The sequence below is a fragment of the Meleagris gallopavo genome, chromosome 8 (assembly GCF_905368555.1).
Source record: "Meleagris gallopavo chromosome 8, MGAL_WU_HG_1.1, whole genome shotgun sequence".
In the NCBI taxonomy this organism is placed as follows: domain Eukaryota; kingdom Metazoa; phylum Chordata; class Aves; order Galliformes; family Phasianidae; genus Meleagris; species Meleagris gallopavo.
The window spans coordinates 163,439-175,428 of record NC_139411.1 but is presented as its reverse complement, the minus strand read 5'-3'; positions in this window follow the sequence as shown (position 1 = coordinate 175,428).

Sequence of the window (11,990 nt, the reverse complement as noted above, 5' to 3'; positions counted from 1 at the left end):
ATTCTCTTAGCAACTCACCTTTCCCCTTAGAGGCTGAGGCATTTAATCCTGGTACATGATGGCATACCAGGACCAGATGCATGTTACATACCTGGTGAAACAGCAGCCGTGGGTGGTAAAAGGGATGGATCTTGGGAAGTGAATGTTCTTTAGGCATTCTTGCTGCGGAACACTGTAAATAGTTAAAGTGACTGAAAAAGTAACTCGTTTTTGTCAGAAAAATGAAAACTGAGTTCATAGAACAGTCACATGACTAATAATATTATTATCCATCTCCCATTGAGGGCTTAGTAAAATTGAGAGCTTAGTAGAAACTCCCTTTTATTGTTTGATCTTGCTATAAATAAGCAGATGGTGGTGATTTGGGGTACAAAACATTATTGTCACACACAAAATGTCTTCCAGTAGCAGGAGGAAAGAATGGGTTTAAATTAAACATTAAAAGCGTGTTTCATTTTAACAAAAATAATGATGAGCAACAATCCTATCAGTATGAAAAGCCTCAAAGTCTGAAGTACTGGCAGTGTTTTAAAGCAGAGAGATAATACATACTTCAGATTACTCAAATGCAGTAAATTGGAAAATCAGTGTGCTCTCTTTGAGCACAGTAGAGTTTTTCTCCTTTGACTTTATTTTCATGTTAAAACTCCAATACATGATTTTGGGGGGAAGGACTAGCTGTAAACCACTTTTGGATGGCTCTTGTTACACAGTTTACATCTGAAGTGCAGTACTTCAGATGTTTTTAGTTTTTAGTATTTACTTTCAGCTGACTTCTTCAACCAAGGAGATGAAAACAGGGCAACCTAGATTTGCACCTTCAGAAGGATACGTGCCATGGGCTCACTAGTACTCTGTGTCGTAACTCAATTCCCTGTCCCTTACAGCACTTAAGCATGCACACATAGGAAAACCTCATACAGTGAAGTTCAATTGACTGATCCCAGTCCTGAGCAGCAGTGCTCACACAAGGGTTTCATGCCAACAAAAAAAAATTGTGTTAGACTCAAGCCCTTGGCTACTCTAGAGTAATAGGATCTAGACGTCTCCTGTATGACTTTTGTTACAGATGCTGCATTTTCTAGAAAGCAGAGAATGTCTGAAAAGCATGGGCAAGTCATAGCTGGAGCATTTGCCCCAGGGCTCTACTTTGTCTCCTTGCCACTGGCATAAACCCTGCAGCTGGGCCATGACTGTCAATGCCTCTCAAAAAGTTTCAGGACTTTCCCTCGCCCAAAGCAGACAAGTTCTCATAGTTCTAGGGGGCTTTGAGTCAGAGCCTTTCCTGGGCAACTGCCAGACTTTCACGCAGACTCTTCAGCCAACAGAGCTGTTAAAAATAAATCCTCCTGGAGAAAGCTGCCCTCAGCAGCCCTCTGTGCTGTCTGGCATCTGCTGCTCTGGCATCCTGGTGGCAGTGGGCCACAGCTCCAGGGCTGTGGAGGAGGTCTACCTGTCGGTGACAGAAAGCTCTAGTCTTTGTGGCTTCTCATTATGAGGAACTCCCACCACGCCAACCCCGTCCACATGCTAGACCCTACAAGCAGTTATTTCTCTTAGCGCTGCTTCTGTATCTTCTCAGTCAGAACAGTGAACTTCAAGCTGTGGACTTTAGGTATGTCAGAAAGGTCACATTGTAAGCTAATGCCAGAAACTCTCTGACATTGTCTCCCTTGTTGGTCTCCCACAGAGCTCATCAGAATGTGTTGGAAGAAGGGGGAGCCCTGGGTGTAATAAGGTAAACTCTGCTGAGGCTTGTGCAGTTCCCCTGGTAGGAGAGACGGGCCCTGAAAGAGGGAGGAGACAGAGGGTAGGCAGCCAAGGCAAACCGACCTGCACTGCAGCTGATTAACTTGATATGGAGGAAGGTTTGTGGCAACTTAGGTTCTCAGACAAAGGATAAAAGGTAGCCACTAGCCTACCCAGAAGGGTCTCTCAAGCATGAGCCTTGTGTTCTCTTGAGGTGGGACAGTGCTCCCTTCAGCTACCTGTTTTCACCTGGGTAATTAAGCTCCAGATGAAAGCAAACTACTGGAGCAGAGTAGGAAAGCTGGAGTTTGTCAGATAAATATCAGCAGGTAACAACTGCAAGTGATCTTGTGTTTCTTTCTCTGGGAACGGTTCACAAATTGTGTTCACAGGCTTCATCTCACCCACCTCTTAAATGCAGCTGTCTCAGGGGAAATATGGTGGTTATTCAGTAATGCTCAGCAATGACACAAAATGACTTAAGGCGGGAAAGAAGAGAACACTGTATTAAATTAAAACTGCACAAAGCAAAATTTAGGGAGACAATGTCATTACGCAAATTGAACTGTGGCCAAGACACTAACACCTTTAATAATGGAAAAAAAAAAAAAAAAGGAAAAAAAAATGCTGTAAGAGCCATCAAAATCAGAAAGAAAAGAGGCCTTGCTTTCAGTCTGTCTTCTGAAGGATGGCACCTCAAGCAGCAAGGTGCTCTATGCCAGGCTATTGATTCAGTACCTCCTAAGAAGGAAGAAGGCCACCTACTGAAAAATAAGCATAATTTAAGTTAAAAAATGAGCTACTTTAACTGAAATATGGAGTTCTCATAGCAGTGTTTCCCCAGAAATACACCATAGCCAAAATAATAGTTTGCACTTCACCTTCAAAGAATTTCACAAAGGTCAGCCTCAAGAGTCAAATGAATGCATTATTTAGTGACTTTGCCATTTTATTGCAGAATATTTCATTGGATTTGTTTTTACAACCAACTCTTTCTGTTCATGCTAAAAGGAAGGATCACTAAATCCCCATTTTTACTGCAGTTGGCAGAGAGAAGTATGGCTGCCAAAGATGGAATGCCTAGTTGTCCTTGAATTTTAGCAACTTGTAATTTCTTTGGCCTCCTTATTAAAAGTTGCATGTTGCCATCTAGTTCACGTTCAGAGATATAGTCTCTATGCATCTGAATCTTTTGTATTTATTTCTTAGCTGGACCACACAGCTTTCCTGAGAGCGTGCTAAATGATTTGTAATATCCAAATAGCAGAGTAGAAATTTAATAATGTCCCTTTTATGAATAAATACTATTAAGCACTTGCAAAAGTATCTAGTTCTGTTAAGTCTTCATGGGCAGCAGCTTCTACTGCTCTTATGTGTAATTTGCCCCTTTAGAGCCAGTGCATCCCCCGCTATGCTTTTCTGGGTATCTGCAGTAAAAGAAAACGTTTCAGAGGAGTAGGTTACATAGCAGCGCCACTATGCAGAACTTGTATGTTTTTGCTCCACAGTTAAGGCTGCGATTGACTTTCCATCATAAGCCCGATAAACACAGACCCCTTCAAGGGACAGACTCAAAACCCAAAACCTACTGAAGTGTTAAACATTCTTCCAGAGTTTTTTTTTTCCTCAGGACTTTATCTAAAATGCAGTTTTAAAAACTTCTGTGGGGCTGAATTATAGGGGTTTAGTTTAGGGCGACTCTGAAAGATGATGCCACCAAATGACTGAGAATTCCATGTTGTTAGCAAAGGAATGCTGGGGCGCTTGCTTTTCCTTTGAGGAATGTGAAGACTTAGTGATTACAGCTGAAAATACACAGATTTTTTCAGACTTGTGTTTCTAAGGGTGCAAGCAGCATCTTATAGGCTGGGCTATTAAGCACTGTCTCAGGAAAGGAGGAGGTTTCTGACTTTCCTGGGCCTTACTTTACATGCAGAAGTCTACACAGAGTCAAAATGACTTCAGAATATAACAAATACAGCCAGCACATACCAACAATATCTGAGGGAAAAAGTCTTCAATTAAAAGCAGATTGTGGGTTGTTTTCTTTGCGCATGTAGGTTTGCATGGGTCCTGAATAAGCAGGCACCATTAAGAACTCCTTTTTGTATAGATAGCACAGTTTGTAAATTAAACTAAATTTGTGATTTATCATGGGTGAGATCTTTCACTCTCTGCAAAACAACAATTCCTGAACTTTTAGTAATTCTTGTCAATGTTAGTTACATTTCAGAGTCCTTAACAATGGTACCTCCATGAAAAGAAACATCAGCTTTTTAAATTGAATATTTGCTTTATGAATATAAAGTGAGAGAAAGCCTTTCTCTCAATCTGATGGGAATTTCACTAATTCCAGCCTTCTTAGTGATCACACGATGAACCACAAAAAGATGCACTTTCAATTTCATATTAGACAAACAGCGTACTGCATGTAGTCTTCATTAAGATCCTATATGTCACCAATTATGCAATCACTAAACAATGAGTGAATACATTCACATTTGCAACTGTCCTTTGCTAATATCATGCAATTAGAGTGTGTGTAAAGAAAGAAAAATAATGATCTGATCTAGATGGAGATGTGCATGCACAAGATGAGTCCAGATCCCAGTGTTGTCACTGTACTGCTGGGGAGGGTGAGGGGAAGCTGCTGACTGCCAAAGACAAAATGCAAGCATTTGTATGTAGCTCTGGTTCAGGATAACTTAGCTGGCTTGTCATCCAGTGGAAACCTATCTCTGACCTCCACATTTCTCTCTAGTATGAGGCTATCTGCATAAGCTTCAGGAGGATGCTGTAAGATCACATCTCTGGCCTTTTTCATCCTGCATTAGCATGCTAAGGCCTGCAGGTCCCCAGTAATGCTTGCTTTTGATTTTGTGCAGTGCTGTCATGCACAAGTTCTACCAAAGACACCTAGAGGTGACTGAGCTTTGAACCATGGCTTCCACTTACACTGCCACATGAAGTGACTGCAACATAGCCCTGAACTGCTGATGCTATACTTTATAAAGCTCCTGCATTAAAAGGTGATGCCAAAAAATGATCCTAAATTGGATTGCTGTAGAGGACTTTTCATATTTGAGATTAAAGAAAATCGTAATCTTTCATTAAAGTACTGAAGTAAAAAATGTGTGATTGAAATGCGTGCCTAACAGAAAAGAAGAAAAATGAGGGTGCAGTCATTTTCATACCTAGAATAATTGGATTGCTTCTAAATGTAACTTCAGCAGTTAGTTTTGTGATTCATCTTGAGATTAAAATATTTTTTCCCAACATATGCAATTATGCCATGGAAGTATTGTGAAATTTGTAATTGTTAAATTACAGATTACCTAGCATTAATGTCCCCTTTTCTTAATATGTTTGGGTCTGAGATAGCTTTGAACAAGAGTGAAAAGCCCAGGATGATATAGGAAAATGATGGCCAGAAGAAGTGTTTTCTGTTGCTGGCCATTCAGAAGAGATAGGACAGATAACTCCCAGCCTCCTGATGGGACACCAAAACCCAACCTTTGGAGAATACCTTTCCATCAGAAAGGCTGTTAAAGTCCCAAAGTTTGTTTATGTATCCCTATCATTCTCAGCACCACCCCAGGATCACCCAGGCCACTTCATACTTGAAAAATAACCCTAATTCAGCTAAAATCCTCACTCTGTAAGGGGGAAATCACCACCATTTATCTGACTTTTGGTGTTTCTGCCGTGACTACTGATTTGACGCATCACATTTTCAGATACCGTGGTGATGAGAACAGAAACAACAAATATATTAAGATAAGTGGTATCCAGAGCAGTATTTTATTCAATCTTTTCCAGCCTGTTCAGTCTGAATGATGCTATTACTGACTTCAGCACAGCCTGCTGTGATGGGGTACACAATCAGCAGCCTTCTCACAGTAGTTGTATCAGCAGGAATAAACACTCCAATATCTGCCACAAATTAACATTTAAAAGAATCCCTCCTAGTCTCCTTTCTGATATTTTGTTTCTTTTCATAACCAGCAGAAATGTAAAGGGCTTCTGTCGTCTTGTTTTCCCATTATGAAGAATTCTGAGGAAAAATCTATTTATTGCTTACTCTTTAACTGGATGTTATTCCCAGCTGCTGTGTAATCATTAAGTTAGCTTTAATTTAACAAGTATGCTGTTCTTAGCACATTTTTACTTACGTAGTAGTAAATTAAGTATAACAGATTATAACTGTTCTCCATCATTTAGCCATAAGCGAGACTTCTTATAAATATCTTTAAAACTAAACCTGTGTGTTTTCATGGCACTTGCTCACCACTTATTCTCATTTGTGATCACAGGTGAAACAATATCCATTTCAAAGATTATTTTTCAAGCTGAGAATCAACGTTCCAGTTCATTTGCTTCCTGGTTACTGGGAAGAAAGCTGCACCAGCTGAGGTATGTCACCTCCATTAGATGAGCAATCTTTGGGCACAGAGATGGGAACACATCGGCAGCCTAAGTGAATTCACTGGGTCAATGAGGCAGCTCTGCATTTGCAAAGTGATTCGCTTCACTGTTTCCATTTCAAGCACTTTTACCACAAATTCTACTTTGGTAGTAATCAGAAGCTTCTCTCTGAAAGATTGCAGCGCTAATGGCCGTGTTCCAGAAATACAGCAACCAAACCCGGAGCAAGCCTGATTTCTAGAGGAGCTCTCACCTCTTATCTGCAGCATGCCAACTTTTTACACTAACCCAAGCCTCTGCTTGTCTATATGGAGGACACTCCTTATGAAGGACTGTCACTTCTCTGTCTGCTGTCTGTATGTATAGAAATGACCACGGGTAACTAGAATAGCCACTATAGTCATTTCTCCAGAACAATGATTCTATTTAACTTGAATTTTCTATAAGGCTTTGCACTGATCCTTTAAGATAGTGCACTTCAGAGTAAAATTCTGCTTACAGAAAGCTTGCTCTGGCCTCACTCCTTGATGCCCACTGCACCTCACAGATCTCCCCATATAGCCTGCCCTTCCTTTGAAGTTGTTTTGGTTTTGTTTGTTTGCTTTTGAAAGGGGAAAAATAAGAAGGACATGAAAAATGACTTATTCTACTGTTCTTAGGAAATTAGATAGATAGATAGACAAACAGACAGACAGACCTTGTGCTTGTATTTTCATTTCTTTAAAACCGCATTTGAAGATTTAACTGTAGTGGCCCCTTGTCAGTATTCTCTCTCAGAAACAGTCTTCCAAATCCTTGGCATCTATTTCTCTGCCAGTTTGTGGGGCTGCAGGTCTCCATGAGGAATCGATAGAGAACAAGCTAGATAAAAGAGCGTAGGGGAAGTAGACACAGGAATGTTAAATAATGTAATTATGCATGAAGTGTGCCCTCCTTCTTTTCCAATAAGTCCATATGCTCTTATAAATACACGCAAGGATGGCATTCTCCAGGGCGTCATCCACGGTTTCTCTCAGCAGCCTTAACTGAGTCAGAGCTGCTCCCCTGGCACCTGCCACCTGCCCCAGCTTAGCAGAAGGAAACAGCAATCCCATCGGGCAGCTGCAGGCACAGGACAATGGCAATGTGAGCAACGCTTTCAGTAGTAGTTTTTCACATGTAAGCAACTTCACTTTACCTTCATATCCATTATCCAAAAGCCATGGCTGGTGCTGTCACTAGAAAATAGCACAAGAAATATTGACTGATGACTTGTGCGTACAGTGACCCTAATATACGTCTGCTTTTCTTCTCGAGGATTGATCTTCGTCGATTCATAACATTAAATTGTTCTTATTTCAATTCTTATTCAATTCTGATAACATCTTATTTTTTCAAATGTAAGGATTTGTGAATGGAACTCCTTAGAGTTTGGAGAGAAAGGCGTGAGTCTTCTGTCAAAGACAAGTGATTTTACACCTGCATGTCCATAACCTTGCTTTCAGTTCAGGTGCCACCCCTGTTTATCATCTTGCCCCAGTGTTCAGGCTACGCCCATTCTTTCCATGTGAAAACCTCACGGAAATTGACATTGTTCAACAACAGCAGCCTGACTGATGTATATTACACTTGAAGTTTGAAGGATTGACTTCTTCAAGACAATCTAATGTCTGTGTTAGGGACAAATTCCCTCTGTAGTGACGCTTGTTTTACGGTGTTGTGAGAACATGCACATCCCTCAGTCTTTCACACTGCTATCCGGATGTAAGGGAGTTCTAGCAGCAGAAATGCAAGTGGTTACCAGTTCCCCAGTAAGATCCTGTCTATGACTCTGATGGTAAAAATTGAAATTTTCACCAGATACATAACGTTAAAAGCATGTAGGATAAATTATGAAAAAGAAAATAGAAAGAGAAGTAGCTGAGCTAACACCTTAACTAAAAGGAGGAAAAAATAAGGCCTAAAAAGCAAATCTGGGTGCTGTGTTTTCATCAGATATTAACTTCATCCCAAGAGGTGTTCATTATCCAGATGAAAATATTTGGCTTATTTATCAGAGTGCAGAGGCTTACATTGAGGTGATAGTTCTGAATGCAGTCATCATGAAATGGCTGGTATACATCAGAGACACTGAAAGCGTGGATTGATCGGAGCCTTACGTTTGGCTGCGATCCTAGAAACCCTGGAAGCGTGCGTTCAGCTTCTCACACTGCATTTTGTTAGCACTGCAGTGACATCGGGGCCTTTGTTGGTGTTTGATTCCTCGTATGCACAACATGGCTGATATCAGATTGCAAATAGAGATAAATGTAAATTGCTTTATGAACTGTCATTATTACAACCAAGTTCCGTTATTAGCTAGGTCTAAATGTTTTCATATATTCCACACCCATGTTGCCCTTTGAGATTTTAACTGTTGTTTTCTTGTACATTAATAATTTCCTCGTATAATCATTCCCAAGAGAATGAGCTGAAAGAATTATGAATTAATTTGCATCTCCTTAATGTACTAATAAACTTCCCAAGAAGAAAATTTCACTCCATCCAGGTGGAAACCAATCACTTTAAATCAGAGCTTACTGAATTTCAAAGAGGTGTTTTGTTGTTTTTTTTTTCTTTCCAAGAAGTTGCCAAAGAACAGTGCCCTGCATGTTAAAATTGGAAAGCACAAGCAGCAGTTTTAGTAAAAGCACCAAGTCATTTTTTGCTGCAGTACAGAGCTCAGATGCATTTAAGAAAATGATTATTTGTTCTACTTAAGAAAAATGAATAGCAGTTTCTTAGAGGTTGAGTGGCCTCATGCCATCAATGTAGATTTTACCTTTCTACTGAAAAATCTACTGAAAAATTTTCTAACTGCTCTACCTTCTCTTATTATTTGATGCAAATAAATAATTCGTACTACAGACTCCAAAACACATCAAGAAAAATAAATGTTCTTTTACGTACAATTTATTCAAACAGAATCTTCAGTGAACAAAATGTTCAATGTTTCTATTCATTTAGAGCAGGACCTTGTTCATCTAGTGTCAGGTCCTTGCTCACCCAAGCACTCATCTTCATCTCTCTTTGAGCACTTGAGTAACCAAAGCACTGCTCCCGAGCAACTACAGCAACAGTCTGAGTGCATGCTTTAAATTCAAAACATTAGGGGGCTGCTTCAACTAGTACTGTAGTTACCCACAAGCTTAAGCAATTTATTGAACTCGGGATTTGACATTCAAGTTTATAAACCTTTACATATTTTAACAGTCGTTAAATTCAGAAATAGAAATGAATGCTGTCGCCCTCATTTTCCGTATCAGATGTCAAACATATAATTAATGAAAAATACATGATTTCATATCAAACTGGCTCTCCAAATTCCCTTTACACTTGCACCGTTCCATGATATCTAATGTTAAATACTTACATTAGGCACCTAATAAATGTGAGTTTGTCATGTAAACAGCAGGAACAAATTCAGTCCAAAACACTCCTGTGGTCTGTTAGGAGAGAGACCTGGAATGCTAGAGTCAGTGCTGCCAGGAAGTCAAAATAGTTTTCTTCTAATTTGAAAAGCTTCAATGGCAAGGTTTACCCTAAGGAGAAATTGCGCTAACCACAGATTTATTTATTTTCTGGCAAGGAACGTAGTCATGTGAACAACTGATAGAGATGTCATTTTCTGCAGAAGGATGCCAGATCTATTGTGTCAGAAGCTTAAGTTTCAAAATTCACAATGACCATAGTTTTTAGCGGAGCAATGTGCTTGTTGCAGCTCACGTGGCTGTTCAGGACTGCACTGGGGTAAACCTAAGTGTTTTACTCTCCTTTCAGGTGACTGGCAAAGCAGAGTGCCCAGCTGAAAATACCTCACATGGTATTTCCTGGAAGGTGCTTACATTAGCGGCGATCTTCGTTCCTATGGCAAGACATGAAATCCCTTCATAAATCATTTACCTGTAAGTAGAGCTGACTTAATTCTTTGGTTTCTCATACAAGACTTGAGGAGGAGAGTGTTAGCCTCTTTGGAAGCAGTCAGACCAGCTTTACCCCAAAGCACTGCAGCTGCTCGCCACCATCCGTTACGCCCTGGCAGCAGCGCTTGATTGGACATTACACTCCAGGGGGCCCATAAGGCTGGGAAAGCAGCAAAGGGGCCACTCCCTCACCCGGATCTTGCCTGGAAGACAGCACCTGCACCCTGCCATGCTGACCTCGCACAACTCTGTGGGATCCTCAAAGTCCCAGACAGTGGAGTCTTCTGCTCCTGCACAATTTAACCTTCTAATATCAAGTTTGTTCTGGCCTAGGTGATTCAAAGATATCCAGCAAATGCAAAACCTGCTGTAGGTGACAATACAGACTACTGAAATTAAAATCACAGGAGAATTTTATGTCAATACAACTTTTCCTGTTTATCCTTTTGATTTCTAAGGAACTGTTCATCTGTTTTTTTCTTTTGTATTTTTGTTTCTTTGGAAATGTCACTTTTGAGATATATGCACACACACCATCTGAGGAAAATGTTTTGTATTTTCCAAACAGGTATTTCTGGGAGAAAAATGGGTATTTAGGGGTAAAAACTATTTCTGGGAGAAAAACGGGTATTTTCGGGTAAAAACAGGTATTTCTGGGAGAAAAAAGGGTAATTTCGGTTAAAAACTGGTATTTCTGGGAGAAAAAGAGGTATTTTGGGGTAAAAACAGGTATTTATGGGAGAAAAAGGGGTACTTAGGGGTAAAAGCAGGTATTTCTGGGAGAAAAAGGGGTATTTTCAGTTACTGGTGTATATTATTTCTGAAAAAAAAAACAAAAGTGGGTCTTTCAGGAATAATAACATTGATATTTCATAGACTCATGGAGCCTCACTTTACCTGCAAGCAACACCCTACCTAATGCAGCCTTGATTATCTTTAGCCTTCTTTGTAGCAAGGACACATTACTAGATAATGTTCAGCCCAGGGCCTTCTCTGCAAAGCTGCTCTCCAGCTGCTCTACCCCTGTTGGTGCTGGTGGCTGGGGCTATTCCTCTCCAGGGGGAGGAATTTACGTTTTGCTTTCTTGGATTTCATGAAATTCCCATTTACCCAGCTCTCCAGCCTGCCAAGATGCCTCTAAATGGCAACACAACCAATGGATTTCTGTCATCTGCATCTACCTTCTGAGGGTACACTCTGTCCCCCCGTCCAGGTTATTAATGAAAATGTTAAAAAAACCCACTGTATTCTGCTCCAGGCATTGGGGACACAGTGCATTTGAACACAATGCTATGAAGCACAGCGCATCACTGTTAAAAAGCAATTTTTATGCGTGCATTTGGCTGCCAGCTCACCAACGAGCTTTGCTGTCACGCTGTTATTCCACATTTTTGTCAGTGTGAGCTTGAACTACTGCAAAAGCTCAGCTAGCTGCTTCGAAGCTCTGCAGTAATACAAGGCTGCACAGTGACTGAAGCTATTGCTTTCCCATCTGAAAGAAAGGCATGTTGCAGTGGCACCAACAGAGAGGATGCAACCTGCTAGTTTTGCCTTAAAACCTCTTAGATGGTTTGAGACTCACTTACATAAGAGGCCACTGTTTTCCCACTCATGTGCAATCACTGATTTTGCTAGCTAAAGCATTTAAATTTGTTGACCACCTGCTAGTATCTGCTAGCAGGTCAGTTTCTATAATAGTCTCAACAGCTGAATTTGCTGCACTGTGGGTCCTTTGTGAATTTCTGTTGCTTCCAGCAAAACTATCTATTAAAGAAACAACTTGGGACAGAGCAAGACTGAGGATCTTATTTGAAATTCCCCAAAGATTTTTCTACATAATTACATGCTCTAGTGAGAGATAAATTTGATTCCCTG